Raw genomic sequence first — 26,208 nt, forward strand, 5'->3', positions numbered from 1 at the left:
CTTGTCATTTCCTGAATGTTGGATGTGTTTCTCTCCCTCCCCGCCCTTTTACAAGGGTATTGCTCTTCTTTCTACCTTGCTCTTTACCAATGTTACCCCCACCCTCACCAGCCCAGCTCCCGACAATCGCATTACCCTCCAGTCCGTTTCCGGCATAGGTACTTGCCTCCTGGGTCCCCATATGCTCCCTCCTCTTCCCCTCAGCGGCGTTTGCACCCAGACCGTCATCCCTGACCTCTCCCTCCCCTACATTCTCGTGCCAAATAACACCCATTTTGCTTGTTCCTCTGGTTCGATCGTCTTTGCCCCTACCTTCCTTTCCTCCAAAGACTGGTGTGTCCTTGTTATTCTTCTTCCCCGTTTTACTATTCATGACCCCGACTCATTTTTAAATTTTCTGGAGGGGGGAATTTCCCTAACCCTAACCCTGCCTCCCCCTGGCTTACTACTCTTCTCCCTACCCTGCTCGGACCCCTTGTTGGTGTTCTCCTTCTATTATCCTTTGGCCCATGGGCTTTCAACCGTCTTACAGGGTTCGTTAAAAGTCAGGTTGAAGCTGCCACCAAGAATATCCAGATTCACTACCACTGCCTGGAGACTGAGGACCCAAATGAGACTTCTACTACCATCCAGGAGATATCACCTACGCCTCAGTCGGTTACCTATGGGCGGCCTTTACAGTTCCCGAGGATGCAGAACGCTGGATGGCGAGCCTGGTTGTGCCCTCGGCGCCTTTGGTAAACCTGTGCAAGCCCTCCCTCACATCTTTTGGCCTGAGCCCACCTTGACCTGACCCGAGATAGTGCCTGGTAAGTCAGAGACGGAGCGATTGGATAAGTCTCGGTTATCAGACGTCGGTCGGTCCTTGGTGGGAGGACAGACCATAGGCGTGGTAAGATTGAGCATCGATCCTCTAGCAGGCTCAGGCCATCGCGAGGCCCCCTTTCCTTGGGAATTTGGCCGGTCCAGAATAACTGTTGTCCTGAAACACTTGGACATTAGTGATTCTCAAATATACCGCCATCCTGTAACAATGACTGGTGACCTCCTAAAGGTCACTCGCTGGGCTGTAAGGTCTCCCTCAGGCCAAAGTAAACAAAAAAGGGTGAGATGCCAGGGACCAAACGGCCCGTGGCTAACCTCCACCCATTCAGCATCTGCAGCAAACATCCTGCTTGGCCACTCACTAGGCACGCAAGGCATCTGGCTTAGCCCTGAGAAGAGAGCGATCTGATCCTGAGATAACCACAGAGACATCCTGCTTTGCCCCACCTAGGAAAACCCCTCCCCCTGCAGATGTTCCCGGGGGTCAACCCCAGAAGATTCTGTACTTTTCCATTACCCTCCTCGCTTACCCCCGCCCTCCCTAAAGCAGGTTTTAAAACGCCTGCCCTCACCTTCACTAAACGGTTCTTGACAAGCTACGGTTTCCTAGAGCTCTGTGTCTCTCTCGCCCATTTCTTTATCCACAGGTTGCGACCCCCCTCGGCCACCCAATAACTAACCAGCCGGACTTGGCGAAAATGGAGAAGTGCTATGTAGAAATGTGCATCATGGAAGCCCATAGGACTTAACTTTCCTAGAAGCAAACTCAATAAACAGTTGTTCCTGCGGTGGAACCCACGAATGAACAACCAGTTATCCCTGTTGCTTTGCTTTATAGAGCTTTTGCTTTGGCTTGGTTTGGTGGCCCTAATGATCATCCCCTAATTTTCCAGCATACTAACTAAGCAAGTGCTTAGCTAAACACACTATGGCCATGTTGCTTTGGTCTCCTTGGATTGTGATCTGCAATGCGAAGAAACAGACTACGATGAAACTTAACCTTGTCCAACTCCTTCCCAATCTGCTTCCTATTGACAACATGGAGGCTGGAGGCATGAGTGCCGGAAATTTTCTATAGAGAATAAAGGGCTGGGAGATGGTCAGTTTTGGAATGAATACTAGTAAGAAGAGAGACTGGGCTCGCTTTACAAGCATGAATACAAATTCATTTGTAGCAGGTTTGTATAAATTACAGAAAGGGCTTCTTTTAGTGGTGATATGCAAACGGGCACCCATTTTCACTAAAGCCGTTAATTGAAAGTAGCATCCAATAGACAGACAAGTTACCAAAAGGTACAGATTTGCAAGTTCCAGTTATATGGAGTGGATATTAGAGCTCACACTCACAAAACTGCCCAAGTAGCTGTGGATCTGATCATGTCTTTGCAGCTCCTGGCTGTTCATATATTGCCCTACCTTACAAGCCTGGGCTAATGTTATATTTTCTGTAACGCCGTTGAGCTCCTTTGTGGTAATATCAATGTAAAAAAATTTATTTTTAAAATGACTTCTTTCTTTGCCTCTTCCTCACACTAAACTGTAAATTCATGAAAGAAGGAAATCGCACCAGGATAATCTGAACTTCCCTTGCATCTGTTGAAGTGGCTTTCACCGAGTCCAGACTGAAAACGTTTGTTTAGCTGTCTATCTCTTGTAGAGTCATGACATATTTACAAAGTGAGTTTTTTTCCCTCTGTTAAACATTTCTAAAAAGAAGAGGAAGTTAATGGTGCAGAAACTTTCATAGCATGCAGACACTCCACTCTACTTGACAGCTTCAGTGAAGAGCCCCTTGTTAATTAGGCAAATATAAATGCAGCATTTTGATTTATTAGTACACACTGCCTCGCCTTTAACCTAAGCACATGCCTGGGTAGTTGTAAAAATAAACTCCTTTAATCGTAACCCATTTTGTGAAATAATATGATTTGGTATATTATTCAGAGCTATGAAAGGTGCTGGCTAACAGTGACTTGAAGCATTGGCATTTACAATGTACCACATGCAGAATACGATAGCTACTTTTTCTGAAATACACAAAATGTCATCCTGTAATCAGTGGGATTGTGTTACAATTACATTACAGGTAACAATAGTCCCCGTATTCAATGCTTAGATTTATAATTTAGAAGACAATACTTAATACATGAAATATTGTTAAAATTCATTTTCACTTACTGTTCCAGAAAAAAAGGTGTTCAGAATTTCTAAGGAGAGATATTAGGAAACCTCCAGATTGTGTAGTCCTTAAGCTGGGCATGTGTAGAAGCTCGGACTGTTCTGACATTTTCATGGTGTTTTCAGGTTTTGTAAGTAGTCATTTATGTCAAAAGATAACAAAGCATAAAGGCTTGCTGCTATGGCAATGCTCACTAAGCTGCCACAACGATGAAGTTAGTAATATGCTGCACTGTTTGATAGCATGTCATTTTCAGATGGTATCTAAATGTGACTTCAAACCCCTGAGGAAAAAGACATTACATTTTAATTTTACGGGTGAACTACAATAGGTTCAGTTTGCGTTCGTTGAAATTCCTGTGTGCGGCTTGGTCAATACGTTAGCCAATGATTATCTTTAAATTTTTCAACATATCTTTACTTTTTTATTGATAAATCAAGGGAAAAAATAATGAAAAACTGTGCTATGTGGGAAGAAATTAAATAATTAACAGAATAGTTCTCACATAGAAAACTACATGATGGCCATGTAGAAATACAGTAGAATGTACAATGCATTTATAGATCAAATGCTGCTAAGTATATTCATCGTCTCAGAGATATGCAGGGGTTTCATTGCTCATCTTAAAAGACCAAAGGCCAATTTAATATTTGTAAATGGATATTAACATATTAATTCTGGAAGAAGAATAAAACTTGACAGTATATCTAACAAAAATAGAACAACTTTGGTAGATAATATATTTTTACTAATTTCCAATTCATCTACAGCAGTGTTTAATAGATATTGTCTAAAATTCTTTTGAAATGCATTATTTAAAATATATTTAACTTTTAAAATATTTGAGCAAGATTATATAGAAACAAACATCTTGAAAGTTTCTTTGGGATATTGTTTATTTTTGTACTCAAATTCTTTTAAATTGTGTTTCATTCTGCTGTTTGTAAATCAACCCTGGGTACCATTATATTGAAATGATAATTTTCAAGCCTTTCTAAACTCCTGTTTATAGTAAAATTAAATAGACCAAAAGATAAAATATTTCAATAAATTTACTGCAATTGGATGCAAAAATAGACAGAGCTTCAAAGTGCAAATGAATAAAGAGTTTAATAAGGAAGTAGCCCTTGAAGTCTTGAAAGGTGTACAGTCTGAAGACAGAAAGTTTTGATGGTTATTTAATTAAGAAGTGGAAGACCCAAAAATAGCTCTGCTATTTCAAGGGCTAAAAGTTTTTACCTTTCACTAAAGTAAGAAATGCCATGGTTCATTGATTCTGCTCTGGTTTAGACTACAGTGAATCAAAAGTTTGCAGAAAGCCAGTGAGGGAGAACAGAGAAAGAAGGAAGTCAAACATAGAAATAAACACACAAGTACATGAAAACAAAACCCTACTTCGTCTGCAACTCAAAGATAATAGGGGGTGCAGGGCGAGGACTGGGGGCAGCCTGGCTGAATCTAAGCATTAGCACCATTCTGTAGGGAAGACTGTAAAGGCAAAGTAGCCTGAGGTTAGACTGTAGAAACCACTGAGAGCTGGGGAGAGTGACAAACTAGAGCTGTAGGAACCAGGCCCGACTGGGCTGCCTGCCTGTCTTGCTGTTTCATGTCCTGTTTCTAGCAGCTTCTATGTCTGTGTTTATCTTGGTTAGCTAGTCATGTTTACTGCTCTGAGAACGCGCCCCTCCCTTCCTTGAGATTTTTCCTCCTGTGTGCATTCACCTCTTGGGGGATTTCACCTGGGGGGAGGATTTCTGTTTTGCTGCCTATAAGAAGGCTCTTTGGAACTCTGGAGGGAGACAGACGGGAATAATAAACCGCTGCCGCGGCTTCTGCTGCGGCTACTGCTCTTTTAGCACGAAGGACCCGCTGTGTTAGTGTGTGTGTGTGTGTGTGTGTGTGTGTGTGTGTGTGTGTGTGTGTGTGCGCGTGCGCATCAGTTAAATCCGCAGGCCCTCGCCCTTGACTCGGTACCGCGGTGGCGCAGAGAGAGCCAGTAGGAATAATCACTGTGGTCTCTAAGACACACTTAGAAGTTTGTCAATAGAAGTACCAAGGAAGGAATAGGCAAACACCATCTCCTAACAGCTTCCACATTCTGTGCACAGTGCTCACTCAATAAGCTCTCACTTAACTCTTACAAGAACACTGAGAATTCTGGAGGCAGGTTTCTGGGATCACCGACCAAGGGCTCCCAAGGTCCATGTCATCTTCAAAGTAATGGAAACACTGTTAAAAACAGTGGGGGGGGGGGGGGAATGCAACTTTTCCAAAAGTCAGGAAAGTAACTAACAGCTTGCAAGAATTCAAGGAATGTTATTAAAGAAAAGTGCCTAAGTTTGGGCAAAACAGAAAGCTTTTGTGGGACTCTGGCTTGCCCTGTTCCCTTTCCTCTTTCCATGATCCATGCTAGCCGAGAAAGTCATCAGTTACCGTAACTATGGCAAATAGGAAACCAGCACCGTGGCTGTAACTGGAGGCAGCAGAGTGGACTTGAACCCCCATAAAAAGCCCCACCCCTAGAGAACTGTCACTGTTTTTCATGTCTGCTAGTTCCCGGGAAACTCTCCCTTCACAAAGCTTGTCATTACTTAATTTGACTCAGAACTCCCTCAGTAGGAAAATATCTACCCACAGAGATTTTTTTTTAAAAGGTAATGAGCCACAATTTGTAGCAATTCAACTGCCTGTAGTGAAAGTACCCACTGGAGAAACAAAGAGGACAAACTGAGACATTTAAGATATATCTGAAGAAGTGAATTTCCACTGGAGATGTTGAAGACCTTCAGCATAATTTTGAGATCTAGCAACTTATGTGAAATGCAAGAAAGAGGCAAAAATGTCCTTAACTCTCGTCTCTTGATAATATTGTATCCCTAACCACAAAGCAAATTCACACAAACACAGAGTTGTACACTGTCAAAGGATCGGTGCTTCACCCCAATACACAGAGCCCCTCAACATTGTCTAGAAACTTCATAATTAAAAGCAGGAATTTCTGCACTAGCCACCATCCGCCACACAGAGGAGGCTTCTCTGGTGGGGTTTAAGAGATGCACTAAACTTCGAGAGATGAGAATGCAGAGGGCAGTTGGATACTGTGTCCATTAAGCAAATTAATAATAACGAGTTTCCCTCTGCAGCAATGCGCTCCCCAGCTCTGGGTTCGCGACCAGGCTTGTGGTCCCAGGCACGTGTTTAGTCCTCTGGAGTTCAATCAGAAAGCTCCTGGTGAAGGAAAAATTGAGTGGAGATGTTAGTATGCAGAATATAACACAATTAAGAAAATGTGTTAAAGCTTTTTGGTTCATATAGGTAGTAATCAAGGAAATGATAAAAGATTTAACTTCTTTCTGTTGTTATCTTAACACTGTTTATCTTTAGCACAGAAATATGTTAAAAAGACGCAGTGTAAGGGCTGGAGAGATGGCTCAGAGATTAAGAGCCCTGGCTTTTCTTCCAAAGGTTCTGAGTTCAATTCCCAGCAACCACAAGATGGCTCACAACCATCTATAATGAGATCTGGTATCCTCTTCTGGCATGCAGAATTTTGAATAAATAATAAATAATTATTTTTTAAAAGAAACAATGTAAAATATATGACCAGACAACAATGACAAAAAATGGTGTTATGATATTGATATCAAAAAATGGATCCTATAACAAAAGTGTTTACCAGATTAGAAGTATATTTTATAATGCTATAATGGTAACCTACTAAGAACACATAGAAACAACAAATGCCTATACTTCAAAACCTAACCTAATGTTGGACACAGATAAAAGGACACTGACAGAAATAATAAGCAATGAAGATTTTCATGCACCAGTTTCAATATATACAACAAGAATAACAATAAAGAAATGAAAGACTTTGAGAGCTGTTAAGGAGACATGATCAACAAACATATAGCCCTCCACCAAACACTATATTTTTATCAATTATGTGTGAAACACTATCTGTGAGAGAACTCAAACTGAAACAGGAAACAAGGTTCAAAAAATTTTTTATGACAGAAAACTTTAAGCTTGTATTCTTTGACCACAGTAGAATGAAATTAGAAACCACAGCACAATGACATTAGGAAAAAACAAGTGGAAATTAGCACTATACTAAAAAACGATAAAACAAATACTAAACTATACACAAAGTTTCATTACAGGTAAATAAGAGCAAATGCATAATATACAAAAGTTTGTGTAACAAGGCCAAAATAATCCATGGAGGGATATTTAATGATGTATACCAAAAATAAAAAAATAAAATAAAATGACCACAGATAAACTGCCTGAATTTTTATTTTAATATATTATAAAAAGAAGTATAATTTAAAACATTGAAGAAGATGAAAATAAGTAAGAGAGAATAGAAAACAAAGGAAATAGTATAAAAAAAAAGAAAAAATTGATAAGCCTTTAGTTGCCTTGATCAATAAATAAGAGGGAAGACTCAGATTACTAGAATCAAAATATAAAAGCATCACTACCTGTCTTAGAGAACTAAAAGGAACAAATTAGATAACTTAACTTTCCTTTCATCATTTTTTAACCTTACACAAAACCCTCTGGATCTTCAAGCCAACCACAGCAGACCAGATCCTCCTCATCCTTAGAACCTCTTGATTGCTTTTCTAAAAGAGAACACACACACACACACACACACACACACACACACACACACACACACACACACACACACTGCTGTTAAAGGGACTCAGGTAATTAGGCGAGCCCAATAAAGCAATATCTCTACATAAAAGTCATTGAATTAGAAATTTATATTTACAAAATTTTCTCATAGCAGTAGCTGGATTGAGGTTTGTTCCAATGTGTAGGAAAAAGTATCAGAGCACCAAGGGCTTGGGCTAGGAATGTGAGGAGCGGGACATTTCTTTCAGGAACATTGACTGCTTAATTTACATTCTGATTGCCGCCCTCTCTTCTCCTCCCAGTTCCCCCTTCACACACCCCTCCCCACATTCTTCCCTCTCCTTCTCCTCAGAGAAGGGGGAGGTCCCCCATAGATACCAACCTGCCCTGGCATATTAAGTCTCTGTGGAACTAGGCACATCTGCTCCCACTGAGGCCAGACATGGAGGCCCAATTAGGGGAACTGGATCCAAAGAAAACCATCAGAGTCAGTTGTTGGGAGATCCACATAAAGACCAACATGCTAATCTGCAGGGGGTTTTATATCAGTCCATGCATGCTCTTACTTAGGTTGGTGTTTCAGTCTCTGTGAACCTCCATGGGCCCAGGTTAGTTGACTCTGTAAGTTTTCTTGTGTAGTACTTGATTTCTCCTGCTCCCTCAATCATCTCCCCGAGCTCTGTCTAATGTTTGGCTGTGGGTCTCTGCGTCTGTTTCCATCAGCTGCTGGGTGAAGCCTCTCAGAGGAGTTATGCTAGGCTCCCGTCTATAAGCATAGCAGAGACACTAGTAGTGTTGATGATCGGTTCTCTCCCATGGGATGGGTCTCAAGTAGGGCCAGTCTTTGGTTGGCCAGTCAGTCCCTCTTTCTTTGCTCCATCTTTGTCCCTGCACATCTGTAGGCAGGACAAATTTTGTGTCAAAGGTTTTGTGGTTTAGTTGGTGTCCTTTTCCTTCTACTGGAAGCTATCAGGCCACTTCAGGCTACATAGCTCCCATTGCTAAGAGTCTCAGCCAGGGTGGCCCTCATAGACTGGAGCCTTCCCTATTCCAAGTCTTACACCATGGTGTCAAGGCACAGTAGTGCATACCTCCCATAACAGCACTGAGAAGATGGCAAGTTTGAAAATAGTCTTGACTACATAGTGAGCTCTAAGCCAGCTTCAACAATATTGCAATAGAAATTCATAAACAACACAACAGAGAAGGGAGGCAAATGCACTAACTAAATGAAAGACATTGAATGTCGAGATCCATGGTTGACATGAAAGGACAAGAAGCTAAATTGATTCTTGCCACCAATTACTGCAAATACTCTTCTATGGTATGTGTCGGGGGAAACCACAAATCGCTGGAGCCCTTTCATGGCTTCTTTAAAAGTTTTTTTTCTTTTGTAGAGAATTAGCTGCAAGAAAATTGCTATTTTTAATAAAATTGCTTGAATATAGATTAATAAAAAGAAACAAGATAGACTAACTCAACTCCTTAGACTTACATTTTGCTTTATTCACTAGCTATACTCTTGACCAAATTATTTAACCTTTGTGTATCTTGACTATTTTATATGAAATACAGTTGCTTAGGGGTACTCACTGGTTTCACTTTGGCAGTAAAATTTTATATGTAGATAAATATTCAGATCAGATCAGATCAGGTAATAAATGCTACTTAAGTGTTGGTATATATTATTGCTGAAAGTATAAGAGAGAGTAGAGATCATTAAGATATTTTAAAGAAAGCTATTTAAATACTAGATATATGATGAAGGCAATGACAGTGATGCTTCTGGTACATTAGAAACACGTCAAGTTGATTGTGTCATGGTTTTTCTTGCTATAGGTAGTTTATTGTGTATATGTGTAATAATATAAATGTGTATGTAAAAAATTAAAAACGTTTAGTTAATACAAAAGAAATTCCAAATTGCTGTTTAAAAATTAAAATTTAAGATTCTAACAGAGTAAGAAAAAAAGAAAGGCATCAAGAAGTACATTCAACTGGACTTCAGTGTAGACGAGGGTGCAAGAGCGACTGAGATGGATTACATGCTTCCTAGTTAAAGAAAAAAGTGGACTCTGAGTACCAAGGCAGGACAGAAGAGAGTTATTCTGGATCCGGTTCGTATAAAGATGGTCCATTTGAGCACACAGACACACATCTAAACACAGAGTCTAAAATCTGGAGATGCAGTTTACACACGTGGTTGCCATGGAACAGATGAGCGAGGTCATTTGTGAAAAACTAGGTAGGAAGATCAAGGATCGAGACTTGGAAAGTTATGGCAGAGCAGGAAAAAAACCTGCCGAACAAAGAGGCAGTTGTGCGAGATTTATAAGAACCAGAAGAGAACAGGATCTCCAAAAGTAAAGGAAGAAATCATTTTAAGTGACATGTAATATGGACGCTATCAGAAGCTGCAAAGATGGACCACATAGTATTTCAGCGGTAACTCCAGAACTGGAATGGGAAAGAGGCGGCAACCAGGCTACACTGACTGACTGAGAGCAACAACAAAACTCTACCTGGATGTGCATGAGGGAAGTTTAAGGGCGGGGGGTGGGGGGTGGGGTAGGGGGGGAGGGGCGGGGGGTGGTGGTTAGTTTTTCTGCCTGATAGAGTTGGTCTGTTACATAAGCTGTCTAGCCCGTTGTCCTCCATGTTTTCCCAAACTAAAGCTAGAGGCATTTCTCTGGTGGCAAAGCTAGATTGAATTTCTGTGAAACAACACTGAGGATAGATAGGCCCAGTGAAATCCGCAAAACATCTCAAGAATTTCCGGGTGACCCTTCATTCCAAGATGGGTTCAGTCTGATAAGGCTCTGAAGGCTGCTCCCCTGAGGAGCAGCTGATATTGATCAAGCAGCTGGTGGTCTGGATCAAGCTGGCCTCCTGCAACAATTCACTTAACCCTTAGGCAGCCATGCTGTCAAGAACCACTGGTAGCTTTTGAGTAGATATCAGCTGAAAGAGGTGAAATAAGTTGCCTGCAATCAGTGGGGGTTTCAGATTTGAGTATCATCAAAAAATATATAAATGGTGCTTTGTTCACTCTGGATTCTGGGTATATATATATCTTTAGCCACCCCAGAGGATAAATATTTTGTCAGAAAATAAATCTGATGATAGTCAACTCATACATTTCGTCCATTACACTGAGTAAATAAGTCTAAGATCTGCTGAAGAGCTTGGTGCCCACAATACTCTCTGTACATTTTTTTTTTCTAAAATGGGAAATTCTAGTTAAAAAAAAAAAAAGACCTGAAATCAACCCAAACTTTTAATGATTCAGGCTCCTGAATACTTATGAGGGAAACAATTCAAGTCTATTACTTTCCTATCTTCCTTGCTAATTTTGCCTTCCAGTATAGAACACATTATCACCTAATGCAAAGAAGAAAGCACAAAGAGAAAATGTGGGCTCTAAATAAGAAAGTCAGCCTTAAGTAAAATTATGAAGCAAAAAGAAATCTGGGCTGTCACTAGTCAGTCCTCCTTTCCTTTCCTTTATGCCAGATGGTGGTTCCACAAGCCAAGGAGTCTCTTCTGGTGAGGGCCCATTGCTTTGATGGCCTTTTGGTTGCTAGGCAACCCTCCTTCTGCCCGCTTATGTCTGCCCCTACATATTATTGCTCATCCAATATTGGTCCTGTTGTCTTATTCATTTCCTCAAACACAACAAAAAATAAATAGTCTTTGTTTTTTTTTTTTTCCAGAAATGCTCCATTCCTTTCCATATTTTGAAAACTTTGCAATCTATTCTGTTAACTTACTTTTAAACATCTTGCCCCGTTATTCCTCCCTCCTCAGACAGGATGTTTCCGTGATCATTGGAAGCCCCTTCCCCTCCCCCTCCCCTTTTCCCCCCTCCCCCGATCTCCACTGAGGTTCTGAAAAGTCTTACTTTTCAAATTTTCCAGTTAAAAACCTCTGTCTATCCAAGAAAAACAGTTGTACCTTTTAAGTTGTTTACAGATCAAAAAATCTGTAAGAATATTCACATTGTAACATCTAATTATTCATGCTGTACCTAAAAGGGGGTAGTGTGTCTTTACAACTGGCTAGAAAAAAAAATAGATAAAACGGCCTTCTTGAAGATATTTTAATAACAACATCAACAAAATCCACCACCCCACCCCTGCGCCAGATGAGGTGTTTCCCAGACACCGCAGAAGCTTCATGCAACTATTTTGGAAGAGACAGGCCTCGTTCAGTCCCTTGAATTGTACTACCCATGCTGCCTCTTGCTCTGCCCATAAATAGGATCGTCTCTGTTCCCTCTAGTTCAGTATGGTCTCTGATTATTAGACCTCTAGGCAGATTTGCTGGGGGAAGACTGTGAGAACCAGGTAGGAAAACAGACTATGCTCAAGGATCAGTGCCACTCAAATATTTGGTTAATAAGGTACCGGCCATGAAATTCAAATTGAGTGGTGCAGTTACTGCTTCGCCTTCACTTTTTGTTTTTCACTTTTAAAATAGCTTCGTTATTTTTAAAAAGCCAAATATTGGTCAAGGGCTTATCATGGGAAGTACTAAGGCAGGCAGGCAGCGGCCTGCCATGCACCGAGGTCCTGTCAGAGGGTATCTCACTGCTGAGGAAGACTAATGGTGTCAAATGAATAACACAGTTCCTCTGAAGAGACTTGGGGTGCCTGAGGAGCACGTGACAAGACAACTGAAGCCATGTTCCTCAAGAGGAAAACTTTAGTTTCTATACTTTTTCATTAATGCAGTGAAAACGATCATGAGAAAAGGAATGAAAGGGGAAGAAACCTGAATAAGGGGCCTTTAATAATCTTGTTTTCCTATAACTGCACTTTTAATTCCTGAAAATGCATATAACTTGGAAGATAGTAATACTATATGGTATAAATATAATTATTTAGCCTGTTTAAAACACAATTTTGTAGAGATTTAAACTCACAGATAGCAATTGTGATATTTTTTACAAGCAAGATTTTAAATAACTTAATACATCAAGAACGCAATTTTCTCCCAAAAGCTATTTATTATGTTGAATTAAAAACAGACATGATTATACTCACGCACTGGTAAACACTTCTTAGTAGGAGAGTGTAAAGTGATGTTGTTGAGATGAATCAATTAAAATTATTCTGGTGAGATAATTAGGATTCTAAAAAGACTGACCCTTCATAACTTTACTCACTATCAAAGACTCAGAAATAGAAAGTTTTTCCTGAAAAGAGATGTGCTCTGTCAGGATGTGAAAACCTGAAGGATAATGACTTGCACATGTGTAAAGACACACAATGTGCATATACATATGCAAACATACATGCAGACATAAACATACACACAAATATCAGCAAACAGGTAAATATTAATGCACAAAAAATGCATTATAGCAACTTTTATAAACTTAATAATTTGTGTGTGTGTGTGTGTGTGTGTGTGTGTGTGTGTGTTATGGTGTGTACGTTGTGTCTGTATATGGTCTGTGTATGTATGTGATGTATGTGTGACAGATACATTTGGAGGCCAGAACATTGACAGAGCGTGTATGTGTATGTTCTGTGTGTATGTGTGATACACACTTGTATGTGAGGCCAGAGCAGGACATTGGGTCTTTCCTCTTTCGCTGTCCTCTTCAGCATAGGATGACAGCATCAGTCACTCAAGCTCAACATCAGCATTTCTCCTGGCTGCTCAGAATCCATTACTCTCCACAGGATCTGCTCCCAATCCTAGGGCAACATGCGCATGCAGCCATACTCAATTTATTGTATGACTGCTGCCTTTGTCTTTGTACAACAAGCATTCTCACCCATTGAGACATCTCCTCCTTCCCTCCAGTTCTTTATTCTGTCTTCAATACCCAGCAAAGTCTAACTAAAATAAATACCCTCATAGTTGCCCATAAGCCTGTGGATACCGAAACACAAACTTAGCTGACTGAAAGCACTAAGAAAAGATTCCTTTTTATTTATCATTTTTTGGTTTCCCAAATAGTAGTTTAAGGTAAACATCTGCTTGCATTTGAAATAGAACATAAACCTTACCAAAACACTTATTCTACTAAACAAATAAAAACATATTATATCACATTACTTAATGCTAGATGTCAAGTTTTAAAATATTAATAAAAAGAAAGAGAAGAGAAATACAACCACTGCCTATTAATTCTTATGCTTTGATAATGCTACCATACAAAAAGATTATATGCCTTAAAATTGAGTATTTTATTATTTAAGAATCTTCTTTCTTTTCTAAACCCTAAGGAAAAAAAGAACTTTTGACAGTAAGAACTTTGAAGAATTAGTGTGACAAAATATGCTTCAAGCTCAATTATTTTTAAAAATGTGACAGAAAGAAGTCAGATCCATAGTTAACTTTAAGGAGGGTGATCACAATATGACATACATATTTTACAATGAGATAAAACTGATGCTATGAGCCTTAACATCACATTCAATAATTCATGATTTTAATAGCAAAGAGGAAAAATGAAAAATAATTCCTCCACGAACAAAGACTAAAGGAAGATTAATTATTGAGTATTAGCAGTGGTGAGGCTGTGTGCATACTGGTCCACTTGCACAAAGGACCCCTTTTCCAAAGGCTGGTACATACCCCTCATACACAGAATTATGTCACCTAAAACTTACCTCCTCTCTCTCTGCCAAGTTCTATAGACTCTTAAGAAAGACATTAGAACACGTTTTGAATTAAATCAGATATTAAAATTTCCCAAACATGTGTGTTTGTGTTTTCCATGTTGACATGGATCAGATGCTCATAAGGTCCACAGACAGCTCTTGAATTTACATGACGACATTAAGACAGAAACCCAAGAGAGTAATGTGACACATTTTGGGTTTTCTGAAGAATACTTTGGGTAAGGGAAGGCCTTGAAAGCCTTGTTCAATAAGAAATACTCCAACTGCGTTAAGCCCCAGGGTCCCAAGACAGTCGTCCACCAAGGGATCACAACCATGATGCACTAGTATCAAGTGCAGTGTTTGGGGCACAATATTTGAGTCTAGGCATCAAAGCGGAGGGACCTTAAAAGCGGAGTACAAAGGTCCATTATGCAGAGTGCTGTTTACTTATGAAGTTTCATGCACAGTAATTTGGGTGATTAAAATATATTTAAAGAGTTGTCAGAGCCCTAGCAAACAAGTACGTTCTATGAATTAGATCCAAAGTCACTTCTATTGCTTGGTTAATTGGAAAAGTGAAGCTGAAGCGTAGCAGCCAGAAGCCAAGTATAGTAAATCAGTGCAGATTTTAACATCCAGGTCACAAAATCAAACACACAGCCCGGGCTTGGCCTTGTGAGCTCTGCTCTCTAGGAAGTCTTGTCAGGAAAAAAAAAGGGGGGGGGGGATGCAGGGGAGGGAGTGCCGGGTTTGATGAAAGGAATGCTATATTCAGAACAGTGAAAGAATGCAAGAACATTAAAGGTACCCCAATGTCCACCCTTATGATGAAGACAAGGGGTAAGGAAGAACAACCAGGCTGCTACTTCAAAAGAGTAGACATCAGTAAGAATAAAATACTCAAAAAAAAAAAAAAAAAAAAAAAAAAAAAAAAAAGGACTGAGAAACATTAAGGGAATCAAATTGAGCCTCCAAATCAAAATATGCTATTGTATTTATTTATTTTTGTTTTATTCTTGTTTTCAATTTTTTAATAGCAGACAACAATAAAGAATCTAACGGTGGGCTAGGAAAGAAGGTCAATAGGGAAAGTCACTTTCCACCACAACCTTGACCATCTGAGTTCAATTCCTAGGGCCCATGGGATGGAAGGAGAAAACAGACTTCCACAAATCATCTATTGACCTTCACGTATGGGCTGTGACTCAAAGGAGTTTGCATGCACAGGAGCCCGCAGACACATACAGTAAATAAATAAATGTTAAATAAGTAAATGTAACTGAAAACTACACTGCAATTTCTTGGCACTAGTACACACCCTCAGTAGTTCAGGTTAGATTCAATTCAACAAGCTTGCTTTATACTTATATTGGTTCATACTGTACTGGGAGTGGAATGGGGAACAACATTAAAAGATATAAAAATGAATTAGACATGGTAAAACATATGTCCTTGACATAACAGGGAAAACTCGTAAGTTAAGAAAACAATTATTCAAATTGTGGTAGGTTCCCCCAATAAAGATATCAAACAGTGAACACAGAAGAAGAAAAATTCATCCTGGCTACGTTTTAGAGAAAATACATTAAGCCTGCATCTGCTCCTTGATGCAGAAATAGGCGAATTTCAACCCAAAACACCAGGTTGACTTTAGGACAAATGGTTAGCCTCACTAGACTCAATTTACTTTTCTGTAAAAGGAAACAGTTAGTTCGATCATTTTAGCTTCTTTTAATTTTGAAAAAAAGCATTATACATCTATTTAAGTGTTATTGGAAGAGAAGAGCCAATGAAGGACTTTGTGAATGTGAAACACCAGAGGACACAGATTCTGAAGCTACTTGGCAGTTCTCTCTCTGTGTGCTTGAGTTGAGAGGTAGGCCAATGTTGTCTCATTTCAGTATTTGCCTGTTCCCAAATTAATGTGCCTTTAAGCTTAAAAGAAGTATAACAGCATTTACACAGGCAAGTTTGACATTTAGGTCAGTGTTACTGAAGAGTTATAGCATCTTACACAAGGAAACTAGCAGTAATTAGGCCCAAAAGGAGAAACATTTCCTCTTGTTCTTTTTCTCAGTTTCTGATAGAGTTTAGCCTTTGGTGTCTTAATTTAGCCATATGTTGGAATAGATAGTGGGAGGGAAGACGCACAGATTTACTATTTCCCTGTAGAATCAATAGGCTGGGCAGGTCTGTGAACGGAAGTGTTTGAGATAAATGCATTGTAAGGCCACTGCCACATGCACTATTGAAAGGCCCCTTCAAAAATTATTTGACTTTGTCATTTAATAAAATAAATGGAGATTTCTGATGATTCCATCACAAAATGGCATTAGAAAATTTATATATGTGTGTATGTGTATGTGTGTATGTGTGTGTGTGTATGTGTGTATGTGTGTGTGAGTGTGTATGTGTGTGTATGTGAGTGTGTATATATATGTGTATGTGTTTATGTGTTTATGTGTGTGTATGTGTGTGTGAGTGTGTATGTTTGTGTATGTGTGTGTGTGAGTGTGTGTGTGTGTGTGTGTGTGTGTGTATGTGTGTGTGTATGTGTGCAATGGGGGGCGCTGAACTGTTCACTAGAAAACTCTAACAAATCCATACTCCAAACTGTCATGTAAGAGGGAAGCAATTCTCTGCTTATGGAAATGTTAGAGAAATCTTTTGCTCCCATCAAGCTTAGCATAAACATGTATAACGTTTCAAAGCAACCAGATAACTATTTAAACCATTTAATCAAAACTTAATGAAAGCAAGTTGTTCTAAACATTTCTAAGTACTATCTTCTTGTTTTTCTGGAACAAGGTTAGCTTGTTTCTGACTTTGGGACTTTACAGGTCTCCCCCGTTAAATTTTTTTCACACCCTTCTGATACTAATTTCTGCTATTCTTTCCTTCCATTTCTAATGACTCCAGAATATTTTCTATTGTTTCAAGATGAGCAAAGTTCTACCCTCCAGGCTTTTCTGAGCAGGTTTGCCCTATGCCAACCTTGATGCGTTAGCTAATTCACCCATTTTTACCCTTCAAAGACTTAGATATAAATCATTCCAGCGCAATTAGACTTGACAACCTTTCCTTTGAAAGTTATAAGAAAAGAACAGAAATAAAACACAAAGAGGGCCAGGTTTATTTATAGTCACTACTGGTTAAAAATTAAAAGAACTACACAGACGCAAGAGGAAAAATCAATATTCAAGTGACTGATATTGTAATTCTAAGATAATAACAGTATTTTCTCCCTAACCTCAACCTCGTTTCTCAAAAGAACAAACCAGTTCATCTTCATTGATTATCATTTACACAATCATTCATCAGCCAACCATGGAAGAAAACATGTATTGTGTTTCTTTTAATTGTATTAGATCAATAACAATAATAAAATTATTAGTCAACCTTTGAGGATTTATTATTTATGCCATTGGCTATTAAATGCAAAACACTCTAAAGTGACTCATTCAAGGTTCTCCTTTATTCTAACTTTTATATACAAATAATCTCTCTAACCACCACTTTCCATGGTAACAATAATCATTTTTGATAAGGGTATAGCTGCAATTCTGTATGAAGAAGCTAAAGATGCAGAAATATGATATGTGTCCTTAGAGAGCTTAAATGACACTTGGCTCAAGAAATCAATACGTGACAATATAAATAAAAAATACAAGGCATCACAGTAAAGCAAAGTATGTTCTTGGTCATAGTGTGGAGTTGTAAGGAGAGAGAAGATGTATAATACTTGGTGAAGTTTAGAAACAGGTTATTAAATGGGTATTCTATTTTTGCACATTTCTGTGTGTTCAACTGTCTCTTTGAATTTCATTTCTATTCTGATTTTGATGCACTTCATTTCCAATTAGTTCTCGTCATCTCTAATTAGTCACCATTGTGTAAATTTAAATCTAGTATTTTTTTAACAGAGGTGGAACTGAACATGAGTAGACAAGAATACAGTTAATAATGAAATGCATGATAACTTATTTGGGGAAGATGAAAGAACAGCTTGGATATTCTGTAGAGGAGAAACACTGAGAGAGGAGCCGACTAAGGGAAAGTTGATTGATGGTGAAAGCAAAGCCAACCCAAAGAACAGCCATGGGCACATGTAGGCATGCACTTCTCTGGAGCTGAGGCTATTTATCACTCGCTCCGTGTCCATTTGGACTTACCAGCTTCTGGAAGGGCTCGGCTCTTAACATTTGAACAATTTATTGCCTAATTATCGCATTTGCCCTTTTGAAGAGTCGGTCTGCCGAACAGTTGCTGGATGAGAGTGCAGAAAGTGGGCCCTTGGAAATCTCTCTTCCCCCCCCCCCACCGCATTGAATGTAAAATAACCTTTTATCAAATGCTTTGTGACCATTTAGAATATTGAATTTGTATTTTAATCATTGAGTTCAACAGGAATATAGCCAGTGGGAAGGACTTAATTACAAACGATGTCTTTCTCATGGTTATGCCCACATTCCCAAGAGGCGCTTTAATGAAGTTCTGAGCCCTCAGACAGAAAGGTCAAATGGCTTTTCTCCCCCGGTGCCTCAGAGTGCACGTAGTTGCACCTTTATCTTAGCAGATGTTCAACCAGGTATAATATTAGCCCGAGGCAAAAATTCCAGGAAACAAGAGTTCACAGGGAAGCAGTTCTCTGGAATTTAATGGATAATAGAACAGTCTGTTTGGGAGTTTGAAGACTGGGTGAGCTGAGATCATCTCCATTGGAATATAAATGCCTGTTTTATTAGAAGTATAGTATGCCGGGAGGAATAGCATTCTGCTTGGGAATAAATTTATTCCATATCAAAGCCTAATGGTATTTTAGCTGTCTATTTTTTAATGCTGTAAAGTGTTACAGCTATGCTTATATTGTGCACACATCCAGACCTGAATGAAGTAAAAAAACAGCTAAAATTCTTTTGTTGATGAATTAGGGAAAAACAAGTGGTTTGATGTTCTAGTTTATTTGGTTTTTCTCTGTTTAGTCAAGTTGCCTTACAATAAGGAAAAGAATGAAAAGTTACACCTTATTAACCCGTTTTTAATTAATTGTATCAATTAATAATTATACTGCTGTAAAATATTTTAAGTAAAGAAAATATAGCTCTGTATTTATTTACATACTCATTGCAGTTATTTTAACCTGTTTATTTTAACAGCTGTGCTCTAATGAAAACTTTGAACAGTTAACCTAAATAGTGTGTAGCTTAAATAAAATAATCTCTTTGATGCACATTCATTGAATACACACACACATACACACCAAAAAGGCTTTTAGAAAAATAAAGCAAATTAATTGGCAGAAATGATTGGAATTCTATGTAACATCAGTCCAATCAAACCTGAACAACACTTTTAAACACGTATCTCCACAAGACAAATTGTGGTGAGAAAGACTAGAGACCTGTCAGCAAAGACAGTTCCCAAACTAACAACTGAGAAGTGGAGGCTGAGCAGGGGAGTGGGGGAGGCTGGGCAGGGGAGTGGGGGAGGCTGGGCAGGGGAGTGGGGGAGGCTGGGCAGGGGAGTGGGGGAGGCTGGGCAGGGGAGTGGGGGAGGCTGGGCAGGGGAGTAGGGGAGGCTGGACAGGGGAGTGGGGGAGGCTGAGCAGGGGAGTGGGGGAGGCTGAGCAGGGGAGTGGGGGAGGCTGAGCAGGGGAGTGGGGGAGGCTGAGCAGGGGAGTGGGGGAGGCTGAGCAGGGGAGTGGGGGAGGCTGGGCAGGGGAGTGGGGGAGGCTGAGCAGGGGAGTGGGGGAGGCTGAGCAGGGGAGTGGGGGAGGCTGGGCAGGGGAGTGGGGGAGGCTGGGCAGGGGAGTGGGGGAGGCTGGACAGGGGAGTAGGGGAGGCTGGGCAGGGGAGTGGGGGAGGCTGGGCAGGGGAGTGGGGGAGGCTGGACAGGGGAGTAGGGGAGGCTGGGCAGGGGAGCGGGGGAGGCTGGGCAGGGGAGCGGGGGAGGCTGGGCAGGGGAGCGGGGGAGGCTGGGCAGGGGAGCGGGGGAGGCTGGGCAGGGGAGCGGGGGAGGCTGGGCAGGGGAGCGGGGGAGGCTGGGCAGGGGAGCGGGGGAGGCTGGGCAGGGGAGCGGGGGAGGCTGGGCAGGGGAGCGGGGGAGGCTGGACAGGGGAGCGGGGGAGGCTGGGCAGGGGAGCGGGGGAGGCTGGGCAGGGGAGCGGGGGAGGCTGGGCAGGGGAGCGGGGGAGGCTGGGCAGGGGAGCGGGGGAGGCTGGGCAGGGGAGCGGGGGAGGCTGGGCAGGGGAGCGGGGGAGGCTGGGCAGGGGAGCGGGGGAGGCTGGGCAGGGGAGCGGGGGGGAGGCTGGGCAGGGGAGCGGGGGAGGCTGGGCAGGGGAGCGGGGGAGGCTGGGCAGGGGAGTGGGGGAGGCTGGGCAGGGGAGTGGGGGAGGCTGGGCAGGGTGGCTTGTCAAGAGTAGCAGAGGTTTCATTTCTGAAAACCCATCTCAGTTAATGAGGTCATACCTGAAATAATGAAATATTAATAAATAAATTTTAGTGTGATATGGTGTGATTAGTTTGCAAAACATTGTTGTGTGTGATAAGACAAGATCTAATTAAATCTGTCTAATTCATTGTTGGAATAAGTGTATATAAAATAGAAAACACAGAGAGAGAGAGAGAGAGAGAGAGAGAGAGGGGGGGGGGAGGGAGGGAGGGAGGGAGAGAGAGAGAGAAGGAACAATCATCCTGAACCATCCGATCTAATTTACTTCCCAGGGAACTGCATGAAATTACATTTTTAAACTGAAGGAGCGAGAGTCGTATTTAAACTGCCTTTATACAATTTCATGGCTACTCACCACCACCTTTATAACATGGATGGCTCTTGAATATAAAAATTGTACTATATTTGCTTTTAAATATAATTCTTTTACGCTTTTTAAGAGACCCACCACGCTAAACGTTTTCAAGACATTGCATACAGATTCTTCTTAGCTGAAAAACAGAGTTGTGCCTTATTTTTATTGGCAGTTAATGTGGGCCCTTAAATACCAGCTGTCTCAGGAGCTTCCAAATGATTGACATAAAACTGCAAAACTGGTTAGCCTCTTCTCGGGTTGGAGAAACAGAATAAAATGAAGGCAAGCACTTTGCCCAGATTTGGGTAGGCAAAAAACGGTATTTGGTTGCCTGTTGAATAAAGGCTTCACTTTTATTTACTTTATTTCATAATTAACTGTCTTCTCTTAGACACACATAGTTCATCTTTACAAAATAAAACTAAAATAAAAAAATAAATAAACAAAATCTATCCCGCAGGCACCTAAATCCCCAAAGACCCAATGGTAAGGTGGGGAGGGGGAGCACAGACAGGGCACTCCTGGAAGGAAGAACGGAAGAACTCTGAGACAGCTCACAAAATAACCGGGGAAGAATGTCCCCCCCCCCCCCCCCCGCGCCTCCAAGGCTTTCCCGGCCTCCCTCTGGAGTCCCGGAGGAAGCAGTGACCACAGTGCGCTACTTAGGCTTTATCTCCAAGACAATAGCGCCCCTCTCCGCTAGCTAGAGGTCTCAGATCTTCAGCCTCTGCCATCAGTAGCGCTTCTGCCCAGTCACCTACCAGACCTGGAGTCCCTAACCACCCTCCTTCCAGCCTGCTCCCCACTGCTCATCTGCCTAGTGCCTAGGGCCACCAGTCTTTCTACCCCTGGACCCTATGCCGAGCTCCTCCCTCCTTGTCCGGAGCTGGGGCCCCCGCAGTGATGAACCGCCCTCCGTCCTTCGCCCCCAGGATGCCATCTATGGACCGTGGAGTGCCCCCATGCTGCCCAGGGCTCGCGCCCCCTCTGCGCTGCGCCCAGTAGTGGCTCTCTCTTCTGACTGTGAGCCCCATGGGCTTGTTTGCTTGTTTTCAGCCCAGATGCCTGATCAGTTGCCTCCTCCGGCTGCTCCAACAGCCATTTGCTTCCTGCGGTGTCTTCCTTTCTTTTTCTCCCCTCTCCCCCCTCGCCGCCCCACCTTTCCTAGGCCCAGTCAAAGGTGGCTCTGTTATTGAAATATGAACCCATTTCCTCTCCAAACCCCTTGGTTACTCAAGGGCAGGAATCAATGGACCTATATACTCTCCCTCGAGTTATAAATAAATGTCTATTTGTTCAGGAGGCGTTTTCTCGCGTGTTCCCAGCATCTTCCCCAGTAGTTATTTTAAGAGAGAGAGAGAGAGAGAGAGAGAGAGAGAGAGAGAGAGAGAGAGAGAGAGAGAGAGAGAGAGAGAGAGAGAGAGAGAGAGAGAGAGAGAGACAGTGTGTGTGTGTGTGTCCGCGCGCTTGCCTCCTGCGACATCTGGTTCTAATCCTGAGTGTGGATCTATAGTCCAGCCCCACGCACCCAGCCTCCCCCTGACATTCCTCACTCTATAAATAAACTCAGGTTCTTAGGCACTATCATCTAAGGACACAATAGCAGTTATGGGTTAACGGAGATGTAGTTTAACATTTATACGGAGTCCAGCAGCCAACAATTTGGGCAGAACAAGCAATTTGGGTAAAAGTTTCGGAAGTTTCGTGCCCACTCTTGGATTTGCCTTTCATGAAGAGATTAAAACCACGAGGTGACCATCCTGTAGGGAGTCAGTCAGTAGAGGCTCCAATTCATCCCCCCCACAGACCCCTCCCAGCCTTTCTAGACTGGGAGCAGGAGGTATGGGGTGGGGGTGGGGGTGGAGGTGGAGGTGGAGGCGAATGGGGGGTGGGGGCCAGGCTTGTGGTTGGCCTCCTGTTTTTCCTGAACTGCGGAGCTGAATCTTCCGGATCTGAGCAGAGGGAAAGTCATCTAAGAGACTGCTGTTTTACAAGGTCTGGGCACAGAGCAGCCCCTCCCTCCCCCCCCCCCCAACCCCACCCCCGAAGTTTGCAAGAAGCGCTGTGAGGCTGTAATTAGAGGGTCAGGGAGAACTCTCCTGGTGACGCTTTGCTTTTCTTCTGCTCTTGGTGCCTCCTTCATCCCCGGATCAGGACCTCTGCCACCCAGCACCACAAAGAGACATTCTGAACACACACACACGCGCTCTAACGCGCGCACACACCCACACCCACACCACACTCGCCCAGAGACAAACTTAAGGTGAGGAGGAGTCTTAGCTTCACTTCATTTCCAACTCCCAACTAAGTGAGAACCGGGAAACTTCTGAACTGGATTTCAGAACAAGGTAAAAAAAAAAATCTTCCATCATTTCTGTTTGGTGGGTTTTTTTTTTCTTCCTCCATCTCTTTCAGATCTTTCTTGATGCCTTAAATATTTCAGAGCGTTGTGAATATAATGGCAACATAGTAAACAATTTTTATTATTTTTCCCGGCCTTTAACATAGCACCTCCACTTTTTAAACTTTATTGTCAGATGAAATATCATTGCAATAAAGAGGTTCAGTCTAGACGCGAAGAAAGAATTAACTCAAGTTTTCCTAGCTTTGGCTACTGCTGTTATTAATCTGAGAGGCGCATGGTTCCAAATGGTGGGTTTTCCATCTGTATCTCAACTAGCAGTTTTATAGCATCTGAGATGAGAAAAGGATGGTGCAGACTGGAGGAAGAGCTGGGGAATGAAAATGTCCACCCCAGATTTATGACTTCTGTCTTGGGGGATATATAGGTTTATGTGAAAAAGAAAGTTTCTTCAGTCATAAGTACTACCTGTTAGTCTGACAGTCTTTGAAACACCCTGTTGTACCTAGGTCTCCCTGGGTAATTTTTAAATTACGAACGGATGATTATGATGCTTTTTTTTTTTTCAGAAAAATCATGTCAGTGGAAACTGTCAAATGAGCTAAAAAACATTTCAAGTCCTAGCTGTTAACAACACTTTTTTTTCAAAGTTGTCTAAAAGAGTTATTTGCACACTGAAGCTGCTCATTAATGAAAGCAAACTTGAACTCCTGGGGGTAGATTAAGTTGTACTCTTCTGTTGAATATGCCTGTTGTGTTCAAATAATAGAGTCTATTCGTTTGAAAATAAGTTGTTTTGTTTTCATTTATCACTGGAAAAGTACACAAAGTAGCTGGTACATTTGGGTACTTTGAGGCTGGAAAATCTTCTGTAAGTGGTCCAGTGTGATGTCATGAAATCAAACATACTGGATGGCTGCTTAGAGCCTAATGGTTATGAAGAAATAAAGTTTGTGAATTGATTTCCTAATAAATGTAATATTTATTCATTCCAAATGCAGTTTCTGGTAACCATCTCTATTTGATTATTCCAGTATCCAGAGTTTTCAGTAACTTTATACACATTTTAATGAAATAAAGGAGAACTGTTTTTTAATGAAAATATATCATCAGGGGTATATTTGAATGAGAGTATTTTTCACCATATTTAATGAAACAGAACGTTTGTTAAAGGACTCTTGGCTATTACATTTTACTCTTTAGTTTTATATATGTGCACAGATACAGATGTGATTAGTTTCAGCTAAGGGATGAAATTATTTTACCTTTTTCCCTTTTAGTGACTTCTTCAGTAAACTGCAAATTGCTTAGAAATAGAAACACAAATAAGGAAAAAGTAAAATTTCTGAGAACTAATGGAAGGACTAGAAAAGAAAGGCAGCAACCTTAAAAGACCGCTGGCCCATGGCACCCAGGGGCCAGTACTCCAAACAGGAGCACCCAGGGCTCTCAGGCCGGCTAGGAGAGGGGAACACCGTGTTCCTATGAAGCAAACCATTTATTTCTAACAAGGCACTGTCTCTCAGAGGAGTGACTGACACTAATTCAGAAGTACTGAGGGAACCTTCACAGAGAAGAATCGATTCATTATGTCCCTAGTGGTTTCAGTTCGTTTTCCTTCCTTTGGGAGTAAGTAACAAATCCAGTATAAATACATTCAGAGTATACAGAAAAACACCTTCTGGTGATGGGTTTCTGAACACTCCTCTCTTTTAGAGCTTTGGGTGTGGAGTAGTGGTATTTCCTGAAGAAGACATGGGACTGTCTTTGCACTTCATCTTCGTAAAGATGAACACAAATCATATTCAGGAAACGACTTCCTTTAGAAAACACCAGTTTTCGTTTCCTTTTACCCCAGACTTATTTTATTTTTTCCAGATTACAATCTGAAGATTAATGGTAACCCAGTAGCAGCCAAGGGAAAATTTGGAAACAGTTTTTTGCATCACAGTCTTCCGTTGCATCCAATTAGATTCTCGACCACCTACAGACATTATTATTAACCACATCACTTACTTAGTCTACGCCATTTAAATGTACTTGCCCCGTCATTCAAAAGGTAACAAAATGTTAGGAGAAGCAAAGAAAAACAGAAATATGACCATATTAGAAAAGTTAATCAATAGTGTGTGAGGAGGATTAGAGGAAACAGCTGATTAAACAAACATTAGGTGTAGAGAGGGCGCGATGGCATAAATTAATAACGCAGCCCTTCATTTACCCTGTGAATGGGAGCGTCTGTCGTTTAGGGTCAAACGTGGTCCCTCATCGCCACCTAGTGGATGTGTACAGAAGGCTTACTTATGAACCTCTAATAATTCCTTGGTTTGGGGATCAATTACATAAAAACTGACTAGTTTGTTAGTTTGTTACATTTTACCCTTAACTAAATGACAGACTGTGGAGCGGGTGCTAAGAATAGAAATCAAAATAAGTTTAATTTTTATGTAAATTAAAAATCATCGCCTCACTTGAACAGCTTATTGAATTCCCAGTGGTTGCATTTAAAATCACTTTACCCTCCATTGGTTAATTTGCTGTCAACTTTCTGCCTTCTTGAGCAGATTATACAGTTTAATTAAACAACTCACGTCTAATGTAAAGAGACATTATTACAGAGCTCAAAGAAAGGTAGAGAGAACACTGTCATGGATTAGTTTCTCAAGTAGAAACAAATTTCTTTATAGTGTGTTGTTACCAAATCTGTTTTGCATACTGCATATTTATTTTAAATTTTTAAATATATTGACAAATATAGCCAAAATTG

At 41.2% G+C, this 26,208-nt stretch overlaps 1 protein-coding gene and 1 long non-coding RNA gene across 5 annotated transcripts in view; one reads left to right on the top strand and one right to left on the bottom strand.

Annotated features, from left to right (window-relative positions):
• LOC311609148 overlaps positions 1-11,480 on the bottom strand; it is a 36,429-nt gene extending 24,949 nt beyond the window's left edge. For all 3 annotated transcript variants that reach the window (XR_014783281.1, XR_014783282.1, XR_014783283.1), the window contains exon 1: positions 11,425-11,480. This is a non-coding gene — a long non-coding RNA (uncharacterized lncRNA). The remainder of the gene's footprint in view (positions 1-11,424) is intronic.
• Positions 11,481-23,117: 11,637 nt separating this feature from the next.
• Positions 23,118-26,208, top strand: part of HAPLN1 (hyaluronan and proteoglycan link protein 1) — a 66,839-nt gene continuing 63,748 nt past the window's right edge. Inside the window, exon 1 of one of the 2 annotated variants that reach the window (XM_084801952.1) lies at positions 23,118-23,427. The gene's annotated coding sequence lies outside the window, so the exon portion shown is untranslated. The remainder of the gene's footprint in view (positions 23,428-26,208) is intronic. The other variant, XM_084801951.1, reaches the window with a different exon arrangement.

This window comes from Acomys minous, assembly GCF_964271855.1.
Source record: "Acomys minous genome assembly, chromosome: 11".
Lineage (NCBI taxonomy): Eukaryota > Metazoa > Chordata > Mammalia > Rodentia > Muridae > Acomys > Acomys minous.